This window comes from Pogona vitticeps, chromosome 2 (genome assembly GCF_051106095.1).
Source record: "Pogona vitticeps strain Pit_001003342236 chromosome 2, PviZW2.1, whole genome shotgun sequence".
Classification (NCBI taxonomy): Eukaryota; Metazoa; Chordata; class Lepidosauria; order Squamata; family Agamidae; genus Pogona; species Pogona vitticeps.
In genome coordinates, this window is record NC_135784.1 from 97,587,971 (window position 1) to 97,609,171 (window position 21,201).

Consider the following 21,201-nt stretch of genomic DNA (forward strand, 5'->3'; position numbering starts at 1 on the left):
TGTAGTTTGAGCATGGATTCTTGTTGTCATAAGATTTAATGGAACCTTCCATTTGAAATGATCCAGTGCTTATCTCATTTGTATTGATTATTGAAAATTTGAGATAACCATGGCTCAAATTCTGACCTGGTCCTCAATGAATAGAAGGGTTGTTTAGTGTAGAAATTCTGTTACTTAGAAATCCTGTTGCTTACTGTAGCAAATTTCACTAGAGTAGGCCTATTGAATCAATGGTGATTTAGTGAGTCAACTCCTCTGTAAGTTCCATCGATTCAAGTGGGCCAACTCTAGTTGTGACTTACTATCCTAAAATAAGTCACAGCAAGAGTAGGGCCATTTGAATTAACGGAATTTACGGAAGAGTTGACTCACCAAATCAGCAAACCTACTTTAGCAGACCTACTTTGCACCTACTTCTGTGAAGCAATAGAAGTTCAGACAACATGAGAAGTGCCTATGGAGGGAGATGGAATAGATAATAATAATTTTAGAATTGCAGAACTAGAAGGGATCAAGTCCAGCCTCTGTCAAGGAGGCACAGTGGGGAATCATACTGCCAACCTCTGGCTCTGCCACCAAATACTGCAACCACTGAGCTATCCAGTGGTCCAAAAATAGATGAAAATAGTCACCACCTCCTCTTCTTGCCAGCAAAACATCTTGAATCCCACTTTCATCAGGGACTGCTGATGATGGGAGCAGCAAACTCTGGATCTATCTCTGACTCAGATTCACTGAGCACAAGCATCTTGTTAATATAGCACGAGTCTTCAAAAACAGATTTCAATGCTTCGTGTAAATTGTGGATGACTTACATACAAATAATTGAATGGATTTACAAAAGAAGTTGCCAAAAAGAAAACAACAACAAGAAAAAAAGTAAAATGCATACTAGACAAACAGGCAGGTAGATATATGTGGGGTAAGAAAAAATCTTATTTTTCTGTGATCTCCCTTGCACTCTGTAGATCATGTAACAGTCTTGAAAAGTCAACAGTAGAAAGCAATAGATCTGCTTTGAACTGGGAAGTATTCTTTGCACATCTTTTCCTTCAAACCAAAAGTCTTTGTTTCTTTTGTAGGTTTATTCCTAATACAATATGTGAGTTCAACTTTGACATTTTTATGGCTTTACACAGATGTGAAAATTTTCCACTCATATTTGGCAGATATCCAAACCACTTTATCAGGGAAGATGAAGCTTAAAAACACTTGGATGTTGAACATGTCAACTCTCTGTTTAAAGATCTGTGTTTTTTAAAATACTATGTACTAATATTTAACATTTTTTGTTCTTAGACCCACGCTGTGTAGATATTTCTTGTATATATAAAAATGGCTCAAAAGTAATCTCGGAAAACTGTAGGGGTGTAGAAGGACAAATGGATCTACCATTACAAGACATGGGGGGGAAAGAGAGATAGGAGAGTTCAAAGGAAACATGAACATTTTAAGTCCCCTTATTATCAGTCGGTTCTCCTGGCTTTCATTTTGCTTTCCCTGTGAACCTGATTAGCATGAGGGTGAACCAAAGTCAGTTGAAAGCTTCAAAAATGTAATTTTCAATTGTTCATATTTATAAAATGTAGTAACTTAAGACATGTACAGTACTGATGTTCCTGGAGTGTGCATTCTGCAAATAAATATGTGTTCCCATCTGTTACTTAATCCCCATCTTCCTTAGCAGAAGAAAGAAGACCATCACAGCCTGTATTTTCTTGACTCTCTTTGCCTTGCTGTGTGGGTGACTTAGCCCATTCAGATGTTATATCCCATACAGTGAGCCCAGTGATTACTGAGAGGAAGAGAGGTCCCCACTATTGTGTCCCTCCTTTTCTTTTTTATATGTGCACACATTTTGGTTTTGAAAATGCATATTCAAGGAGATAGTGATGGTACCAATTACAAACTATGGTTTAATATCCCAGTTTGTTCTGAAACCGATAAACATAGTTTCCCAGTCCAAATGAAATGTGAAATTATAGTTAATATAAAGACTTCCTGTTTTCATTGTCAGTTTGTGGAAAGGAAAACGACTGCATGCATGGGTGGAAAACATAGTCATATTTTGGCTAATTAAGCAAATATATGATCATTCACACTTGCTAAGAATGTCGTTATGTAAGAATCTGCAAAGAAATTGAACGTGAATATATATGGACAGATGTATTTTGTTCCAGAGATCCTTTCAGCCAAAGTTTACATACAGTTTCTTGGTAACAGCTATTTTCAGTGGCCATTGGTTGTTTAAAAAAGAAATTGAAATGTACTGTTTCATATAACAGAGAATTCACATTTACAGCAGGTTCATTTTAAACAGCACATATTCCACTTTAGTTCAAGTAGTATAAATTTCAGAGAGTTGTTGGGCAGTTCAGTTTCAAGTGAATGTTATCTAAAATAATGTTGTGGATATACTGTATGTGATTGGTGTGATTCTTTAAACATTCACTTTAAAAAAATTCTGTGATTGCAGTTAAATGTTTCCTGATATTTTCTGAAATATATGTTTCAAATATCTTGGGGGCAGAAGACTGAATTGAATAATACCCATGGAATCAATTTCTGTGATTAAAAATCTTAGTAATACCACTGATGGACACTTGCCTTTTATTTAATCCTGCTACAATGCTGAGGATTGAGTTTAGCTTCAAGAATCCAACAGATGCTTTTTACAATTTTTGGGAACTGTATGAATTGTATGAAATGGCATCAAATTAAGAAATCACTGCACACATTATCTGTTCAATATAGAGTAGTACAATTCAACACACAACCATGCAAACAGCAGAAAGCTGGGAATGGATCAATATCCTTGGGAGATAAAAACATTGTATTCTTGCAGTTACAAGAATACCAGTTAAACCTTTCTCAGGTCAGCCTTGGATTCAGCCAAAACAAAGAAGGCCCTCTTTGTGCTTTCATAAGACATGAAGCAACCAACATGAATTTGACACAACTCCGGGAGGTACTGGAAGATAGGAGGGCCTGGCGTGCTCTGATCCTTGGGGTCATGAAACGACTAAACGACGCCAAAGACATTTGACTTGCTGAAGACAGATAAGTGCCTTAACCAATTATTTTAATGTGTGGACACTAATGCCCCTTACGGCTTTAAAAGCAAGTACAGCTGTCTTGAATTGATAGCTAATATGATATTTTAAGAATTGGTGTTATATGGCTCCACACTATACCTATTCATATCAGTCAAAATTCTAGCTGACAAATATTAGCTCAACCTTATACACCATTATTTTTGCCATTCAATGTATTGCAGTAATCCAACCAGAAAATTGTCCCTATTTTTTGTTGTTCTTGTTTAGTCGTTAAGTCGTGTCCGACTCTTCGTGACCCCATGGACCGGAGCATGCCAGGCCGTCCTGTCTTCCACTGCCTCCCAGAGTTGGGTCAAATTCATGTTGGTAGCTTCGGTGACACTGTCCAACCATCTCATCCTCTGTCGTCCCCTTCTCCTCTTGCCTTCACATTTTCCCAACATCAGAGTCTTTTCCAGGGAGTCTTCTCTTCTCATGATATGGCCAAAGTATTGGAGCCTCAGCTTCAGGATCTGCCCTTCTAGTGAACACTCAGGGTTGATTTCCTTCAAAATGGATGGGTTTGATCTCCAAGCAATCCAGGGGACACTCGAGGGCCTTCTCCAGTACCATAATTCAAAAGCATCAATTCTTCAGGGATCAGCCTTCTTTATGGGCCAGCTCTCACTTCCATACATCACTACTCGAAAAACCATAGCTTTGACTATACCGGCAAGGTGATGTCTCTGCTTTTTAAGATGCTGTCTAGTTTTGTCATCGCTTTCCTCCCAAGAAACAGGCTTGTTTTAATTTCGTGGCTGCTGTCATCATCTGCAGTAATTATGGAACCCAAGAAAGTAAAACCTGTCACTGCCTCCATATCTTCTCCTTCGATTTGCCAGGAGGTGATGGGACCAGTTAGTAAAGCAGAAGTAAATGTTTTTCTGAAACTCTCTGGCTTTCTCCATAATCCAGTGCATCTTAACAATTTGGTCTCTACTTCCTATTTAGGAGGTGCCAAAGCCGGTGAATAGATAGAGCTGGTAAAGTGTTATTTGAGTCTCACATAAAGTTGTGTACAAAAGATATTGTACACCGGAAACTATCACAGTGCCCTTCACACAATCCAGAGAGTGATTCAGCGTCTTCCCAGCCTTACCAGATTTAAATTGTGTTGGAAAATAAAGTTGACACTTCCATCTAAAATGTCAGATGCCTATGTCAGCCACATAGAGATGCTAAAAATTAAGCAGGATAAGATGGAACCTTTGCTCAACTGATGTGAGATGAGTCAGGAATTCCGCAGTATTGCTTTTTTCCATGATAAGCCGGTTGGCCTTCTGCCAGTAGGCTTTTTACTTGGAAAAGTGCGAGCTATTATGGAATGCTGTTTTGAATTGAGATAGGCTTATTTTTCAAATGTTTTTAAATATTGTACTAGTTAAAAACTAGTTAATTGTTTTTAGCAGTGTGTCTTACTTTTTTCAAAAAATTGTGTTTATTAAATTGTTTTGGTTGACTGTGAACTCCTATGGAAAGAAAGGTGGTATGTTAATAAAATAAACACTGAGGATTTCATGTATGGTCTCATGGCTGTTATTTCAAGACATCTGAAACCACTTCTTCTCTGAAAGAATAATTAAGTGCCTCCTGTACCCACCCAATCATTTTTCCCCTTTGGCTAGATATAATTAGCCAAAATGAGTAATGAGTATAGAAAGGGTTGGATGAAATTCTACAAGCACCTTGTTCACATAGACTGTATCCCTTGTAACAGATCCTATGATAATAGTTCCATTCTAAGTGTTTAAGTGCTGGCGTAGCAGTTCTTAAGAATCAGGCTATTGCCACACAGGATGTTTATGTAATGATTTGTAGAAAAGAACATCATTTTCCCACAGTGATCTGGACAGACCTTGTTAAATCAAAGGGCAGTTCGTGTTGTTGTTTTTTAAATCACATTCTATATTATTCAGCATTTCCCAGAATCTGCCAGTCTACAATATTTTTATACTCAACATCCCACCTTTTCCATATTCTGTGAAAAATGAAAAGTATTGGGATTTGGCGTGTTTGGAAAACAGAAGGTAGCTCTTAATCCTATTGGCCAACTTCCTATTGCTAGTCTCAACTGGAGAACAGACCTATTGAAACAATTACTGTAGTCAATCTTAAATAAATCTTATTGGGTCGATGGAGCTTCTCTTGTTGAACTAACTGTAAGATATTGACCATTTTCTTCTCTCATCACTAGAAGTGCTTTTGAATGTACAGTAGTAAATATCTCTGTGGAAGAAAATAGCACATACCACCGAAAGATTTACTGAGGTGGAAATTTAAGTGCCTTAGAAATATGTTTGAATGGTTATATTGCACATGGGTGTTTTATAAATCCAGTTAATGACATAGATTGATAGCCAAAGTATTGTGTGTAGCATTCAGCACAGTGCAGATCTGTGTTCCTACTGAACTTTTGTAACTCACTGAAAAGACTGGGAAATCAAACAAACCACGCTGCAGTTAAATGGGAGAGTAAATACATCCAGTCTGTATGTGCAGAAGCTGCCCTTATGATTAGGTCTCCAGCCATCAGTTTTTGTCCTTAATTATGCAGACACCTTCAAGCACGACATAGACTTTTGACTGCACAAATAATAAGATGCATTTGTGATCTGTCTAAGGATGTTCTTTCCTACATCTCATTAGATCCTTCCTATATTGCAATTCAACACTAACACAATTGCATCTTAGCAATGTTTTGTACTGGAGCAAGGTGTAACCTTTGCAGTGGCTTAGGCTTTTTAAAAACGGCTTATTAACTGTGTTGAACCTAGGATGCTTGTGTGTACTGAAGAAAGTTTTGTAGTTGCTTTCTGTCACAAGGAAGCAGGATATAGTATGAGAAAATCACCACAAAAACATTGTGTAAATTGTCATTATAAAATTGAATACATTTTGCTATACTGTGCTCAAGTTTTGTGAAGATGCTCTTACTGACCGCTCTGCAGGTCAAGATGTGAGTAGGTGTTTAGCTTATCCAAGTTTCTTATTTTATCTGTGAGAATCTTCTTCCTCGTGCCTTTTCTGTGAAAAATGGTGTGCATCAATCAAGGACTTATTGTTCTGTAAACCCAGACTATGTTACTGTGTATGATCAGAGAATAAACTCACCTTTGCAAAGTTTCTTTTTCTGCTCAGTTTGGTGTTCTCCTGTTATTTCAAAGCTTTGAGAGCTCCCAGTATAAAGCAGTGCTTTGAGTTAACAAAGAAATACTCTACACTGTTACTGGCAGTACAACTGATGGCTACTGTGCTGGCTAAAGGAAAACAGTAATTAGAATAATCTCTAATTAAGAAAATTCCTTGAGAGTTTGATTTAAGTAGTTCATGCTCTGATACTAAGCATTTTTCTTGGAGTTCAGATGCCATCATAGTGATGGATTCAGTTTGACAAGATACTATCTTTAGTGTCAAGTCAACTCTTTTCTTTCTTTTTTTCTGCAAAGTGGGTTATGTAATTATTTTAGTCATTAGGATAAATAATAGAAAAACAAAGTGGAAAGGAAAACCACATATCTTCCCGCTGTAATGCTCATTCTGGCATAGTAATGCTAGATATGTATTGAAAATGCAGAGGAAAATTTTGGAAAACATGTATTTTGGGCTTGTGCCACTTGTTACTGTATTTTTCACAAATAACAAATATCAATTTACTTCAGGAAAATAAAGTTTGCTTCTGTGTTAAAACCCTATAATAGGGGAAAACAGTTACACTGAACTGAGAAACTGCTGAAGTTTCTAGTTGTGTTTATATGTAGTTCAGTATTAAGGAACAATCTTTTAGAGCAGAAAAGATCATATGACCTTGTGGAAAGTGGAAATATAAGTTGCTTAGCATCACTTTTAATTTCTAAACGCACAGCATAATGCTGAGGGATTTCTCCAGGGCTGCAGCAACATTCTGGGTATGTTAAGTCATATCTACACTCAATCATATTTTTCACCTTCACACTGTTGTGGTTTTTTTGATGGATGTATTAGCAACAAATCTAAATGCCAAAGAAAATACTGAGTACTCCACTTGCTAAGAAAAGGAACTGTAGTTCTGTTTTCCAAAACCTGATTATCTTTTAGACTGGCAGTTTGTACCAAAGAGACTTCCCTCCTGGAACTTAACTGAAACAAGGCAATTGTATAATTGGCACTGGCTTGTGACTTTGTAAGAATGTTTACTTTGGTCTCCCTCAGTGTGATTTGGTTTCATGAATGCCCTGTTAGGAGCTTGTCAGATGCTTTTTGTGGCTCAAGAGTTTGACCGTGGAGAATGAGATGTTTTCATGGGCTACTCCGAAATCATGAGCAAGAGCAGAATATTGTGACTCTTTTGTATAAAATTGCTTGGACCAAGAATGCATCCTTGCCTCCAGTTAGACACTTAGTGTCCATGACCAAGGGTTGGAAACTCATTTTGAGGCTTCATGGATTGAACCACTCTGTCATCAGACACTGGGAAGAGATATTTCCCTGCTGCTGTAAAATATTATGAGAGTGACATTCCTGTGGCAGTTTTGCATTTTCCTGTAATTGTTTCGGCTAATTCAGTATTTTTAAAAAATGATGTGAGGGCTTAGTCACCAGTGTTATGGTTCTTTATCACATGATGATATGATAATGGATAAGGCAAGTAATGGGTTTGTTATTTACAGCTGATTCATGTGTGCTGTAGAAATCACATGCAATAGTTAGCACTGCTGCTCTTACCTTTCCTGCTTTAAAGACTGAATAGGATTGGAATCAATCTCCTTAGTGACATCCACTGTTTCAAGTCACATGTGAGGGAGAGGCAGGGCATAGGTTTCTGGTAGGCTACTCCCCCCCCCCTCCTATGTTTAAACCAAAAGCTGTTATTCTGTGTTTGGAAGACTGATTGTTGCTTTCTGTATTGTCTTCTATATGTTATATGGAATAGTCTGTCTAGAAATTCTAAATAATAACAAAAAAAATAGAGTAAAAATATGTAGCTTTGCATGCAAAAGGTATTGGTTCAGCTTTGGAGGCATGACTCAGACCTGCTAATTTGCAAGGCTAAACATTGCCTGTAAGTGTGTATCAATGACCTGTTTATTTACCAAGCTAATTTAGATTTGTTTATGTTGTCCTCTGTGTTTATGGCTATCCCTGGACTTTCTTCTAACAGAAATGCGTGCGGTTTTAACATATCTAAAGTTTGGGAAAAAACAATATCTAAATGTTTATTAAGCAGCTAACTGTAAATTAATTATGCTTGAGAGTTTACCGCTGATGCCTGTATTTACTATAAATGTTTCTGTTCTGAATTGCCTTCCATATTACTACTTCTTTTTTAAAAAGAAATATTGTTGCCTTTAGGACTAAATTAGCAGTGTTGGGTATTTCCTATAATTCAAGATACATTTTTCCAGAGCAAGACACTTTTACAAGCACATTTGTTGACAAAAGAAAATTCACGGCTAATTTCAACTTTTCTTGTAACAGAACGGTGGAGGAGTAAATGTAAACAGCCAAAGCTACAAATGTTGATTTAGAATTTTTCCATGTCACACATGCAGTGTGCACCACTTTTAAGTAGTGTTTATTTTCTTGGTATGCAATTATGCCTTGGGCCTCCAGTTGCCTTCTACATTGTTAAAAGGTCAATCCCTGCTCAAAAGCATTTGTGCTTTTCCATAAGACAAATCAAGTGCTGATGGGAGCAACAGGAGGTGACTCAGGAAGCATCCTAAACTTGATCTTAATCAAATCTAATCAATTCTTAAATCTGTTAACCTCTGATTGACAGCTGGAACTGTGTATATGGCTGTTGCTTCATGTGAAAAGGAATGCATGTACAGTCTTAACTGCTGAAACTTAAGAACATACTGTAGAAGGGATAGGAGTACCAAAATTACCTCTCTCTCTCTCTCTCTCTCTCTCTCTCTCTCTCTCTCTCTCTCTCTCTCTCTCTCTCTCTTTCTCTCTCTCTCTCTGGTGTATATTTTCTTTCCCCTTAAGTTCTTCTGCAAGCTGCAATTCAACATTTGTTTCTTCCCTCCTCGTGCAAGAACAAATTAAGTATGTCCATTCTCAGGCTGATTATGGGAATAAGCATTTATTTTGTTTTAGTTTTTTGTGTTTTTTAAAAAAATACTAAATATTTAAAATATTTTAAAAGTAAAAAAATTACAGCATACACATCACTAACCATATATGTGCTTGGTCAGCTTCCCCATCTATGATTAATTTAAAAATAATAATAAAGGATTTTACGCTAGCCAGCATGACTCCTGGTAATCTCCCGCCTGTCCAGACCAGTCTAGGTGCTGCTATCAGACCTCTTTGCTGCAACCCCTGTAATCTCTGTGCTTTGGCCTTGAGGACCAGCCTTAGCTGCACCACTGGGAACTGAGTGCTCTTGCAAACCCTTGCACTGTTTATATCCACAGAGTCTGAGATTCAGCCAGTGGCTTGCAGCCCCACAGCTACAGGCGGCCTATCCCTTTAATGGAAGAATGCATTCACTTTCCGTGACACCCTTGTACCAAAATATATGTGTACTGTATCTCTTTCGCAACAATCCTGTTACAAGCTAGTGCCCGTGTTTCCAAGGTACAGTGGACCCTTGACTTACAGATGGCTTGACTTACAGACTTTTTGAGTTACAGACTTCTCTGGCCACAAAATTTAGGTTTGACTTGCAGCCGGAGAATTGACTTACAGACCAGAAAAAAAAACAAAATGGAACAAAAACGGCCTGTTACGGGATTAATCGGTTTTCAATGCACTGCAGGTCAATGGAGACTTGACCTACAGACTTTTTGGCTTGAGAATCGCCTTCCAATACGGATTAAGTTCTCAAGTCAAAACCCCACTGTATTGCTTGGGGCCCCACAGGAACTTGTAAAACAAACGCACTGAATATTAGGGCAGAAGAAATGGACTTCCGAAGCATGATCCAAATAATTTTATAGTGTTCCTCTCAGTTATGTGAAAACCTAAAGGTAGCTGTATTGAAGTTTTAGAAGATTTTACATTTCTGAAAGACTGCATCTTAGATGTAAACCATTGACCATTTACACTGTTACAGTGGCATGCTAGAGTCAGACGGTTGATAACAGTTTATGTTTTGCGTTTTTCAGATCAAACCAGGAACAGATGTTTTTTTGAGCTGATGTTTATAACTATTTGTATGTTGTAGCTTGTTTATTTTCTTCTGGTCACCGTGGCAGGGAGCTCAGTGGGGTGTTCTGTGGGTTGTCTCTTGTGCCTCCCACTGGGCCTCAGCACTGTACTTTGATCATCCTTTAATGGATGAGGAAACAGGGCTGTTTCCTCAGGAGGCAAGAGTTGCTCCATCCACATCACCTTGGTGACAGCACCTCCACAGCTCAACAGGGGCTCTGAAAGAGGGACCACCCACAATGGGTAAGGGGAAATCACATGCATCATGAGGCCAAAGAGACATGAACCCCACCCCACAGCCAGCCTGACAAGGGGGAATAGGGGCAGAGGGAGATAATATAAAGAGATGAAGGATGATGAGCAAAGAGGAGGAAGGAAACATGAAAGAGTTCTTGGTCACAGGTGAGGACAAGAAGGAGAGCAAGGAGGAGGCAGAGGCACCAGAGTTGCTCCACCTGGACCCTATGAGGGACATCCTGAACCTGTAGTAAGCTGGCCTCAGGGTGTGCTCACCAGCTGACATCAGAACACAGCAGCTGCCCTCCCCTACTGTCTTGGCCCATGGCAACCCAGAGATATCAGTGGCACTGGAAAAGACACCTACACCACTTGGTCCAGGAGGTCTGGGGTCAAAACCATCCACCTCATAATCTCACTGTTGTTAAGCAGCCAGACAAACTGCTGAGTCCGGGGAGTAACCAGAACTGCTCTATAGCCAGAAAGGACTGAGGAACGGAGCAGGGTGGTTGCCTCATCCATGAACCAAGTGGGACTGACAGGAGTGTTCTGTTACCATTGTGTTCATGAATAAAGTTTGTTCTTTGTGTTAAACTCATCAGCTTTAAGCATCTGCATCAGGACTTATGGATAATTAAGCATCAGAAAGAACAATTGAAAACTTGTATAATTGTCCAGACAATTGTATATCCAGTAAATGTTTCTGCACTGGTTATTATCTGCAGTCATGCTTTAAGGTGGTTGGATGGTCTTCTTGTGCTGCCTTTGACTTTGTTGGTTATGCCTGTCCAGTTCTCCTTTGTACAAAGCATTGTTTAGATGCCAAAGAAGCCTGCCTTGGGCTTGCAGTGTAGAATATTTTGCTGATCTGATGCTTGGAGCTCTCCATCTGTGTAGTTGTTCATGATGGTCTTCTTTGATATAAAAAAAAATTCTCAAGATGAGCATTCAGGATGCTTGGTACTGATAACAGGGGTGTGATACACTTTTAGCAATGTGATGGATCACACTATAAAAGCACATTTGTGAAGGGACAATGTTTGGATATAAATAAGCAAGCATTGAAACTCCTTGGAATCATAAGAGCATGACTTTCGACTGCAGTGTTACTGTATAGATAGTTCCTTATTTGGCGTGTGAATTGTGTAGTATTTAATTCCATTGGTTTCTTGTGGATTTCTTGAAATGGAATCAATATATTTTATATGATAGACTGTTGCAGATAACATTTGTTGTAAATATTATGATACACATGATCCAGATAAATGATAGCATTTTATAGGCTTTAGGTACTTTTTCTTTCTTTATAAATCTGCTAGGCAATGATTTACTAGTGTAGACAGAGGCTGGTTACAATTTGTGCCAAATCAAGTGACTTTATGTAGTGAAAACCACTTCTAATTCTCCACGGGAAGAGAAAAACCTTCATTTAAGTACGTACTTATTCTGTGAAGAGTATATCCAGATGGATTATAAAATATAACTGAAATGTGGAAATTCATTAGTTTTTGGGCACAATTTACAGAATTAAGTTTTGAATCCCTATTGATATATAGAATGTTTTTGAGGAAGGCATTCCAAATGAGTTTTCTCTTTTGTTACTTCTTGTAATAATAAAACTCATTCTATGGGGGCTGTTATCTTCTCTACAGAGTCTTTGGTAGTATCCCAGTTAAGCACTGGCCTTTTCAGTGGCCTTCTGTGGTAATATTTTTAACAAATAGAATGGACTTTCCAAGTAGCTAAAACTGGCAAATGCCGAGTTAGACTCTTGGCTCACCTGGCCCATTAACTCTCAGCTACTTATGTCTCCCCAACTTTCAGACAGAATGCCTGCCACCTCAGATCCTTTAACTGTGGATACTAGAGGTGAAGTGATATACCTTGGTGTGGGGTTGTAATCATATATGTAGTGTTCAGAAAGCCTTTGGCCCAAGTAAAAGGGTTAAACAAATCATTGGTCTGGAGAAATGTTTGGAATTTTCTTTCCCTTTCCTCTCCTTTACAGCCCTCTCACCTTCTTAAAATATTTAGGAGGGGGCCAAGTGGTCCAGAGATAGTGTGCCAAGAGCTGCAGTGTGGAGAGAGGATTGCCCCTTCTCCATTTCTGCTAGAATCTGCGTCCCTATCAGTAAATGCCCACCCTTAGAGTTCATCCACAGTAAACCAATCCTATAAATATGGACATAGCAGACCATTTGGGTGTCGTCTGAAGTACTGTATAAGCTCACTCAATTTCAGGTAGCTCTGGTGATTTCCTCTGGCAAGTATTTCAGCACATAAATGAAGTCTGACTTATTTTAAATGTGTGTATTTGCTCTGATTTGCTGATAACTTTTCTGTTTAAATGTTCGTTCAGTATTTTTGTGCCATTCCTTTTGGAAACTTTTTATTCCTGTGTACTGCAAGCTTCAGGAGAACTACAGATTCAATTCCTATCCTCTCTTTCCCATTCCTCTCTTTATTTAGGTTGCATAGGTCAGCGCATATTTCCCTCTTTCCCTTCTGGGGCAGGGAGAGCCAACAGATTGCCTGACAAAAGCCTTCATTTCTTACAGAACAACCTTTATTCTTTTCTTGATATTTCGTTCAGTTTAACCTAAGATATGGATTACAGCTGTGGCATGGGACTCAATGTATAAAATCTCTTACTTCATCTGAAGTCTGGAAAACCTATCATAGAGCCTCATATGGGACTATGCACAATGGGTCTATAAACGCTGGATGTTTTATGGTGGTGTTAAATTTTGAAATAATAAACTATGAGTTTATGTGACATCAAATCTGAATAGCAAAGAGGGACTGTTATATATGTTTGTGTTTGGTTCTCCTATTTACTTCTTTGGCTGTGACCAGTAACGGCAGGGGAGAGAATTCAACTGCCCCATTAGAACCAAGTGCAAGCTCAGCAGATTTCAAGCATAGTTTTCATGATTTATTGAAATCTTAAGCTCTTAGAATAATATTTACTTACAGAAATATTAAATGTCAGCCATTAAAATGATTTAATACAGACCCATTTAATACAGACCCCTATTTTCTATTTATTATTGTTATTGAAAAAAGCAAGCCTTTCTTTAAAGAGAACAATGAATGGAATCTATGAAATATCTACCATAAACATAGACACTGACTTTTTAAATGCTGCTGTTAATTGTTTAAATTCTACCTTTTTGTTATTTGGTGGTGAAGTTAAAATGGTGTTGGTTGCATTTTTAAAAAATAGAGGACTGAATAATAGAAATAGGTTCGTTGTGGGTTTTCAGGTTGGTCGTGTTCTGAAGGTTGTTCTTCCTAACGTTTCACCAGTCTCTGTGGCTGGCATCTTGAGAGGACAGGATTAGCACTCTATTTCTTTTTCTTTTTGGAACCATGGTGAAGAAAAATTGGAAGAATTTCTAAACCATCTCAACAGCATTCACCCAAATATACAATTCACCATGGAAAAAGAAATAGAGGGCCAACTCCCATTCTTAGATGTCATTGTCATACGCAAAACTGACCTCCTATTGGGATGCAAGGTCTACAGAAAACCCACCCACACAGACCGGTACCTACACAAAAACTCCAACTACCACCCACAACAAAAAAGGGACATAATCAGAATACTGGTAGACCGTGCAAATCAGAACTGTGAAGCTCAATTTCTCAGCATCGAACTCAACCATCTCAATTGGGCCCTACAGGCAAATGGCTACTCCAAAAATGAAATCACAAGAGCCATCAAACCAAGGAAGCAACACCAAACTGAAGAAGAAAAACAGCCACCCACAAATAAAGTATTTCTGCCATACATCAAAGGGATCATGGACCGCATGGGGAAACTTTGAAAAAACACAACCTACTAACAGTATTCAACCCCAGCACAAAAATACAACAAATGTTATGTCAGCAAAGGACAGAAGGGACCCCCTCACCACTCAGGAGTATACTGGATACCTTGCAGTTGTGGCCAGGTATGTATTGGAACCACAAAACACAGTATCCACATCAGAATCAAAGAACATGAGAGACACTGCAGACTAAAACAACCAGAAAAATCAGCAGTAGCTGAACATGCCCAAAAACAAGCTGGACATGAAATTCTATTTCAGAATACTGAAATACTGGACAACACCAGCAATCATTACGTTAGATTGCACAGGGAAGCCATTGAAATCCACAAACACCAGCAGAGTTTCAACAAAAAAGAAGAGAGTTTAAAACTCAACAAAGCTTGGCTCCCAGCACTGAAAAAAAACAGCCTGCAAAAGGTCAACAAACTCTACCCAGCCGCAAGGACCAGTGATCACTACACACAAAAGACCAGCTAACGACAGCCATCAATCACAGTGACAGATAATCTCTCTTCCTTATTACAACAATACACACGCAACAAAAACACACTGATCACCATAATCACCCATTTTCTGAAAAGGACAAAAGCTGATCCAACAGCTATAAATACTCAACTCCCAAACAACCTGCACCAGAGCACAGAGTCCTACTCCTGTCCTCTGAAGATGCTGGCCACAGAGACTGGCAAATCATTAGGAAGAACAACCTTCAGAACACGGCCAAAGAGCCTGAAAAGCCTACAATAACCATTAGATCCTGGCCGTGAAAGCCTTCACAAATACATGAAACAGGTTCCTTTGTTGTTATGATAGACATGGACTTTAAATTGCAGGACAGAAGATTTCAGTTCATTCTTCAGAGAAACCTTGATGAGTGGTACAGTGGAGTCAATTACACAGAAGGGTTAGTAGGTTCTCCTTCTCTGGTGATCTTCGTACAAGGACTCTAGGTGCTTTTGTTATGCATCATATCTGGATTACTCACATGAAGGAAAGCTGGATTAAATGGCAAAAAGGCTCTATTCAATTCTGTGATTCTAACTGACTAACTAAACGAACGAACGAACGAACGAACGAACGAACGAACGAACGAACGAACGAACGAACAAACAAACAAACAAACAAACAAACAAACAAACAAACAAATAAATAAATAAATAAATAAATAAATAAATAAATAAGGCATGGGGAAAGAAACAGGGAGCCCCAAATATTAGGCCAGATCCTCTGCCCTTTAGGACTGCAGTTAGATGGCACACCACCAGCAACTCCTGACTCTCAAGAGGTGTGAAGAGCTAAAGGGAAGAGACTTTTTGTAGGTGTCAGGGAAAACTGGTATGAAAAGATTGGAGAGTGGTGTTCAGACCAGAAGCTATCTTTTGCTCTCTTACTCCAGTCTGTTTAATTTTCAGCACCTCCCTGAGTCCTGTCCCATCTTTCATTAAAGAGGGCACACATATTCTTGCTACTGTTTGAAAGCAAGTGGAAATACTGTACCAGCAATTAATTATGGAACTGTCCAGCTGAAAGGGACTCAAAAGGTCACCAGAGTCCAGTGAAGGAGGTTATACTACTGTCTGAGGTGCTCTATTCATTGTCAAACAGCTCTTAATTGCCTGCAACTTCTTCAAAAGGAGGAAAGAATGGAAAATAATAGTCTATAATCTGATCCAAAATGAAGGTGGAGGCCAATGTGGTAGTGGCCTTTTATTTCAGTCCCAGGCAATGCAGCCTGTATTGCTAAGCCAGCTCTGCCCCTCCTTGATCCCCTCCGTTTCTTCTCCATATTCAGGCAATTTTATATCCTCTTCTCCTATCAATTTTTTAAACAAAGGTAATTGTGTGATTCATCTGAACCAGCTAGGAAACCTTAGTGTTTTTAAGAGCAATATACTTCTGCAGTTTTTAAGTGTGGAGAAAAAAATAATTAGAACAAACAAACAAAAAGTGGTTGCTTACCAAGGGTGGAGGTGAATGCTGAAGTAAAGCTTTCTCATTAAATAAGCCATGTTTTTAAAAGATGAGGAGTCCAGATTCCCCTGGGGCTCATTGTCTTCTCTTTTTTCCATTTGTTCTGCTACCCTGTAGCATGGTATTTGTAAGCAATGCAAAAGCTCAACTAAGACAGGAGATGACCTTTAACAACTGCCTGTTACAATATCCATTATCTGCATTTGGACATCCTCGAATGTCAGAAGGAAAATATGTCAAGGTGACCTTGTTGCAATATATACTTCTGTCCTTGGGTGATTGCTAGATATTGGTATCACGTTATCAGGGGTCACTCTGCCTTTTTTCATTTCATTCACCAATCCATTTGGCAAATGACAATTTCACTCTTGAACCCATTTGTCAGAGAAATCACCAGATCTAAGACCTAATTGTGAAGCCAGTTTTCTTTGTGGGTGTAATGACAGTTTTATTAGTATGTTTGTTTTGGATTTGAGTAGCAGATGCTGATAGTCCACCCAGCATTCTTTCCCACACACCTCTTTAGTGATGTGTACGCTTTAGTGATGTGTGCATCTTCTTTACCTCTATGTCTAAAAATGACGTTGTCCAGTGGATACCCGCATTGGGAACATGGATGCATCCAGGTTGCTTTGTTCCAGTATTGAAGTTGAAATAATGTGTTTGTGATGAACAGATTGAATTTGCTGCAAATCCTCAAGAGATGCAAAGCATTGCTATTTCAGTTTTTGGTACCATGCTTTCAAATGCACATTTGATGACCTGAGTCAAGTTGCCAAGGAGGATTGACTTGACTGATTTTGGCACACTTTCAAGGGTGGGGGGGGGGAAAGATCATTGTAAATTTGTCTTTGATGTCATTATATTAGCCATGGTTGGAGTTGAAGCACCGACAACAATAACATATGTCTTTCCAGAAAGTGGGAGTCTTAAGAGGCCTCCAAGTACTTTCGAAAGGCAGTCCCATGTAGAGCATGTTACAGTAATTGAAACAAGATGCAACTGAAACATGTACATCCCCATGGCCAGATGTCTGAACAGGCACAACTGTGCGACTGCAGTCCTGGCTGCTGCTGAGATCTGGGCATCTAGGCTCAGGCACAAATCCAAAAGCACACCCAAGTACACTTGTGTTTTCAGAGGGAATGTAACTCCATCCAGCATATGCTGAAACCCTCTTCCTTGATCTGCCTTTTGACTGACCAGGAGCACCACCATTTTGCTCGGATTAAGGCTCGGTTGGTTCACTCTCATCCAATCCATTATTGACACATGACACTGATTAAAACTAAAATATCTTCTTTGGAATTAGATGGAAAGGAGAGAGAGTTGGATACTATCTGTGTACTGATCATATTGAATCCCAAAACTTTGGACAACCTCTCCCTGTGGTTAGATCCTATTTAATAGTACCAAATCATGGATTGGTGTTCTCAATTCTGATTTATTTTAACAGTTGTGGCACTGGGAGAAAAAGTTTCTAAAAGAAATGTATTAAATACAGTACTAGAAATATTGATGTTTAAGATGTAAGACAACAATTTTCTGTGCAGTTATGTGGCTGGTCTTTGACCGTAATAAAGTTTTATCTATCTATCTATCTGTGCAGTTATTTACCTTTACTAGCATGTTAAGTTTCCTCCCAAACCATGTTTGTGTGTGTGTGTGTGTACTATATTAATGGTAGAAAATATCAGCATTGTGACAGACACATGGCTCCTTTTCAGTGACTTCATAATGCCATTAAATGTTTTCTGGAAATGCCTATATAAATGAATTATATTTCGGCTAGTTCATTGTCTCAATTATTTATTCAATACATCAGACAAGTATTTTTAAAATTCAATTATAAGTGCATATGAAATCTATTATAACACTGTATTGTATTTCACGAATAATTTGCTGTGTTTAAAGAGTCAGCATTTAGGTCTATACAGAGATCCATCAACTCAGGGTTTTCTGGTCTCTGGTCACAGTGCACAAGACAAAGTATTTTTGAAGAAAGGAATGATAGAGCATTATTAGTCTCAAATCCATCTATTCCTTTTCCCAATTCAGCTTTTTAGAGGACTCTAATTCTGTAAAAGCTCTAAATCACTGCTTTTCTGATACAACTTCCATACAGAGCTTCTAGGAACAATATTTGTACCCGGCACATACAGTGTTTTCCTAATGAAACCAATGTACATCAGTGCTTAGATGGCTTAAACTGAGGTCTGAATAAACTGTTTTGGAATCAGTCTAAGCTGCCTTTTCCCAGCCAGTATTGGACATTTCTTCTATTTTGAGTTGGAACTTTTAATCCTATTGGGTTTTATCTCATAGTGAAATATGTTTTATGCAGGTGAAATATTACAATAATCTGTGAGTTGTTCCCTCTTTGTGTCATCTGCAGGTACAATGCCTAGCCATTAATTGTTGCAGAAACGAGACTTTTTAAACAAGCGACCCTTTAGTTCTCCTGATAAAGCATGATGACTGTATTCCCAGGACAATAAATTTAAATTTATTGTGTAATACTATTGTCACATGATTTCCTTTCCATTACAATGTTTTATGAGGCTTTTTGTAAGAGCTGTCTGCTGGAATTGTTTTTCTGGTGCTGTTTTAAAAATTGAAACACATTTGGCTGAATTGTCCCAGCAGTGAGAGAGTTGTACCCCTACAGCATCTCTTCAGGGTCAGGCTAGTTCAGGGAGGAAGTGTGACTCCATTGTGTCTGCTCACAGGCTGCTGTCATTTTGTCAAATACCATAGGAAATTGCTTAGGCGGGGAAGACAAGGGTAAGCATATCTGTCCTGTTTTAATTTTAGAAGCTTCTTTCCAGATATTGAATTGGTTTGTTCATGCATTGAGTGGGAAAATGTTTGATTAAAAAAAGCTCACTTCACTGTTCAATTTTTAGGATTTTATGGTTGTTGTGGGTTTTTCGGGCTCTTTGGCCATGTTCTGAAGGCTGTTTTTCCTAACGTTTTGCCAGTCTCTGTGGCTGGCATCTTCAGAGGATAGCACTGACCAGAGCACAGAGTGCTGTCCTCTGAAGACGCCGGCCACAGAGACTGGCAAAACGTTAGGAAGAACAGCCTTCAGAACATGGCCAAAGAGCCCGAAAAACCCACAACAACCATTAGATCTCAGCCGTGAAAGACTTTGTGAATACATTCTTAGGATTTTGATGAATGATGCTGAGTAGTATCTCTAGCTTGTGGCTCATTCTCTTCCACCCCAGAGTTGCCTCTCGTTTGACCAGCATTGATTTAGGTTCCATTCCATCTGATGTTCTGTTCAATCTGCCCACCATTTCATGTTCAGTACAATGCTGCAAGGTTTTCAAAAGAAACTTGCTTTTTGTCCAACTTCTTTCCTGCAGGTATTTTAAGTCCTTTCATCAACTAAGGTTCAGTGACTTAATACAGTGATTTCCCACCCCAGCATTCTTGCACTTCATCTCCCAGAAACCCCAGCCAGCACAACTGATGGTGATGGTTTCTGGGAATTGTAATCCAAGAACACCTGGGTTACCCAAGTTTGGGAACCACTGACTTAACAGAAATAAGCAACTCAAACATATAAATTAAATTATGGTTAAGTCCCAAAGTGAGCCTGTTTCAGTTCTTGGCTCCAGTGAAGTGCTAATAGATGGGAATAGGATACTGTAGTAATAACTTTTCAAGGAGAAAAATAGCCTTAACTTTTAATTTTATTATCTCTTTTTAAAGTCACTGTTGCTTAAGTAGGATCCTTCTTTCTACATATGCTTCTTTTCCCTAGATTTCTTCACAGATGATGCCTGATAATTTGAAGTGACATAATGAATGGAATGATACCAAGAATCAGTCATGAAATGTTAATGAGAATAAACAACATTAACTAAGAGTGAGGGCAGTGGTTAGCAGTTTTCAAAGAAATCCATTAAAAATAGGTAGAAGCTGAGTTGGTGTGGGCATGCATTTTTTAACATGATGCTCATGAGAGGAAATAGCTAAGCACTTTTCTACGGACCATAGCAGGACTGCATAGTTTTTAAGGCATGATTGAGTCAACACTTTTTTCTCTTAGTGCCAAAAACACACACCATAGATAAGTATTTAAATCAGAGTTAGTCATCATTGTGTGCATGTTATTGTAAGTGTTTAGTGGACTTAACAGCATATGCCAGAATTATGAGCAGAAGTTTGCAATTTTTAAAGAGATTTACTTACATCCAACTTCATTTCCAAATAATCACAAGGCAGTTTAAAATAAGGGGGGAAAGACGTTAAAAAACATACAGGCAGCAGACCAAGTAATAAAACCGTGAATCATCAAGACTGGCCAGTAAAACTGGGATAAAACATCATAGTACAGTAAAACATAAACGGAAGAGTAACTAAGGCATGCTATTAAAAGCCACAGAAGGCACAGAAGAACAGGACAGACTTTGCTTGGTGCCAAGAAGAGAGATGGTGCCAAGTGAGTAAGTCCGAGGAAGAGCTCTGGAGAGGCGAGGCACTCGCCCTGAAGAGTCCTTGTCTCTGAGAGCTCTCCACTGAACTTCCAAAGGCAGAAAACCTCAGAGAAGGACCACAGGTTGGGGATTTCCAATTGTGTGAAGATGTGCATTTTAAGGAGGCATTTAAGGTACAAAGCCCACAGGCTCATTCAAGAGTTTAAAAGTCAAGAAAGGTACTTTGAAATAAGCAAGTAAACAAACAGCAGAGGGTTTATATAAAGAGGCTTATGTTTATGTAACCATAGCCATTGACTAGGGGCACTACCAATGGTTTCTAGACTTAGCAAACTATTTTCAGTGTATTTTAATCTCACATTTTTGGCATACTCTTTAACCTGCAGTATGGTTCATTACTTTTGGAGGATTAAGAACATATTTTTGCATATCCACTATGAATAGTGATGCATAAATAATCCTGAGCACTGGGTTAGT

At 38.7% G+C, this 21,201-nt stretch overlaps 1 protein-coding gene and 1 long non-coding RNA gene across 2 annotated transcripts in view; one reads left to right on the plus strand and one right to left on the minus strand.

The window, feature by feature from the left end:
- The window catches only part of COL23A1 (collagen type XXIII alpha 1 chain), a 412,306-nt gene that overhangs the window by 62,184 nt on the left and 328,921 nt on the right, over window positions 1-21,201 (plus strand). The window lies entirely within an intron of this gene.
- Window positions 1-21,201, minus strand: part of LOC140704134 (uncharacterized) — a 48,736-nt gene that overhangs the window by 17,999 nt on the left and 9,536 nt on the right. Inside the window, exon 1 of the long non-coding RNA XR_012083257.2 lies at window positions 16,265-21,201. This exon is cut by the window's right edge and continues 9,536 nt beyond it. This is a non-coding gene — a long non-coding RNA (uncharacterized LOC140704134). The remainder of the gene's footprint in view (window positions 1-16,264) is intronic.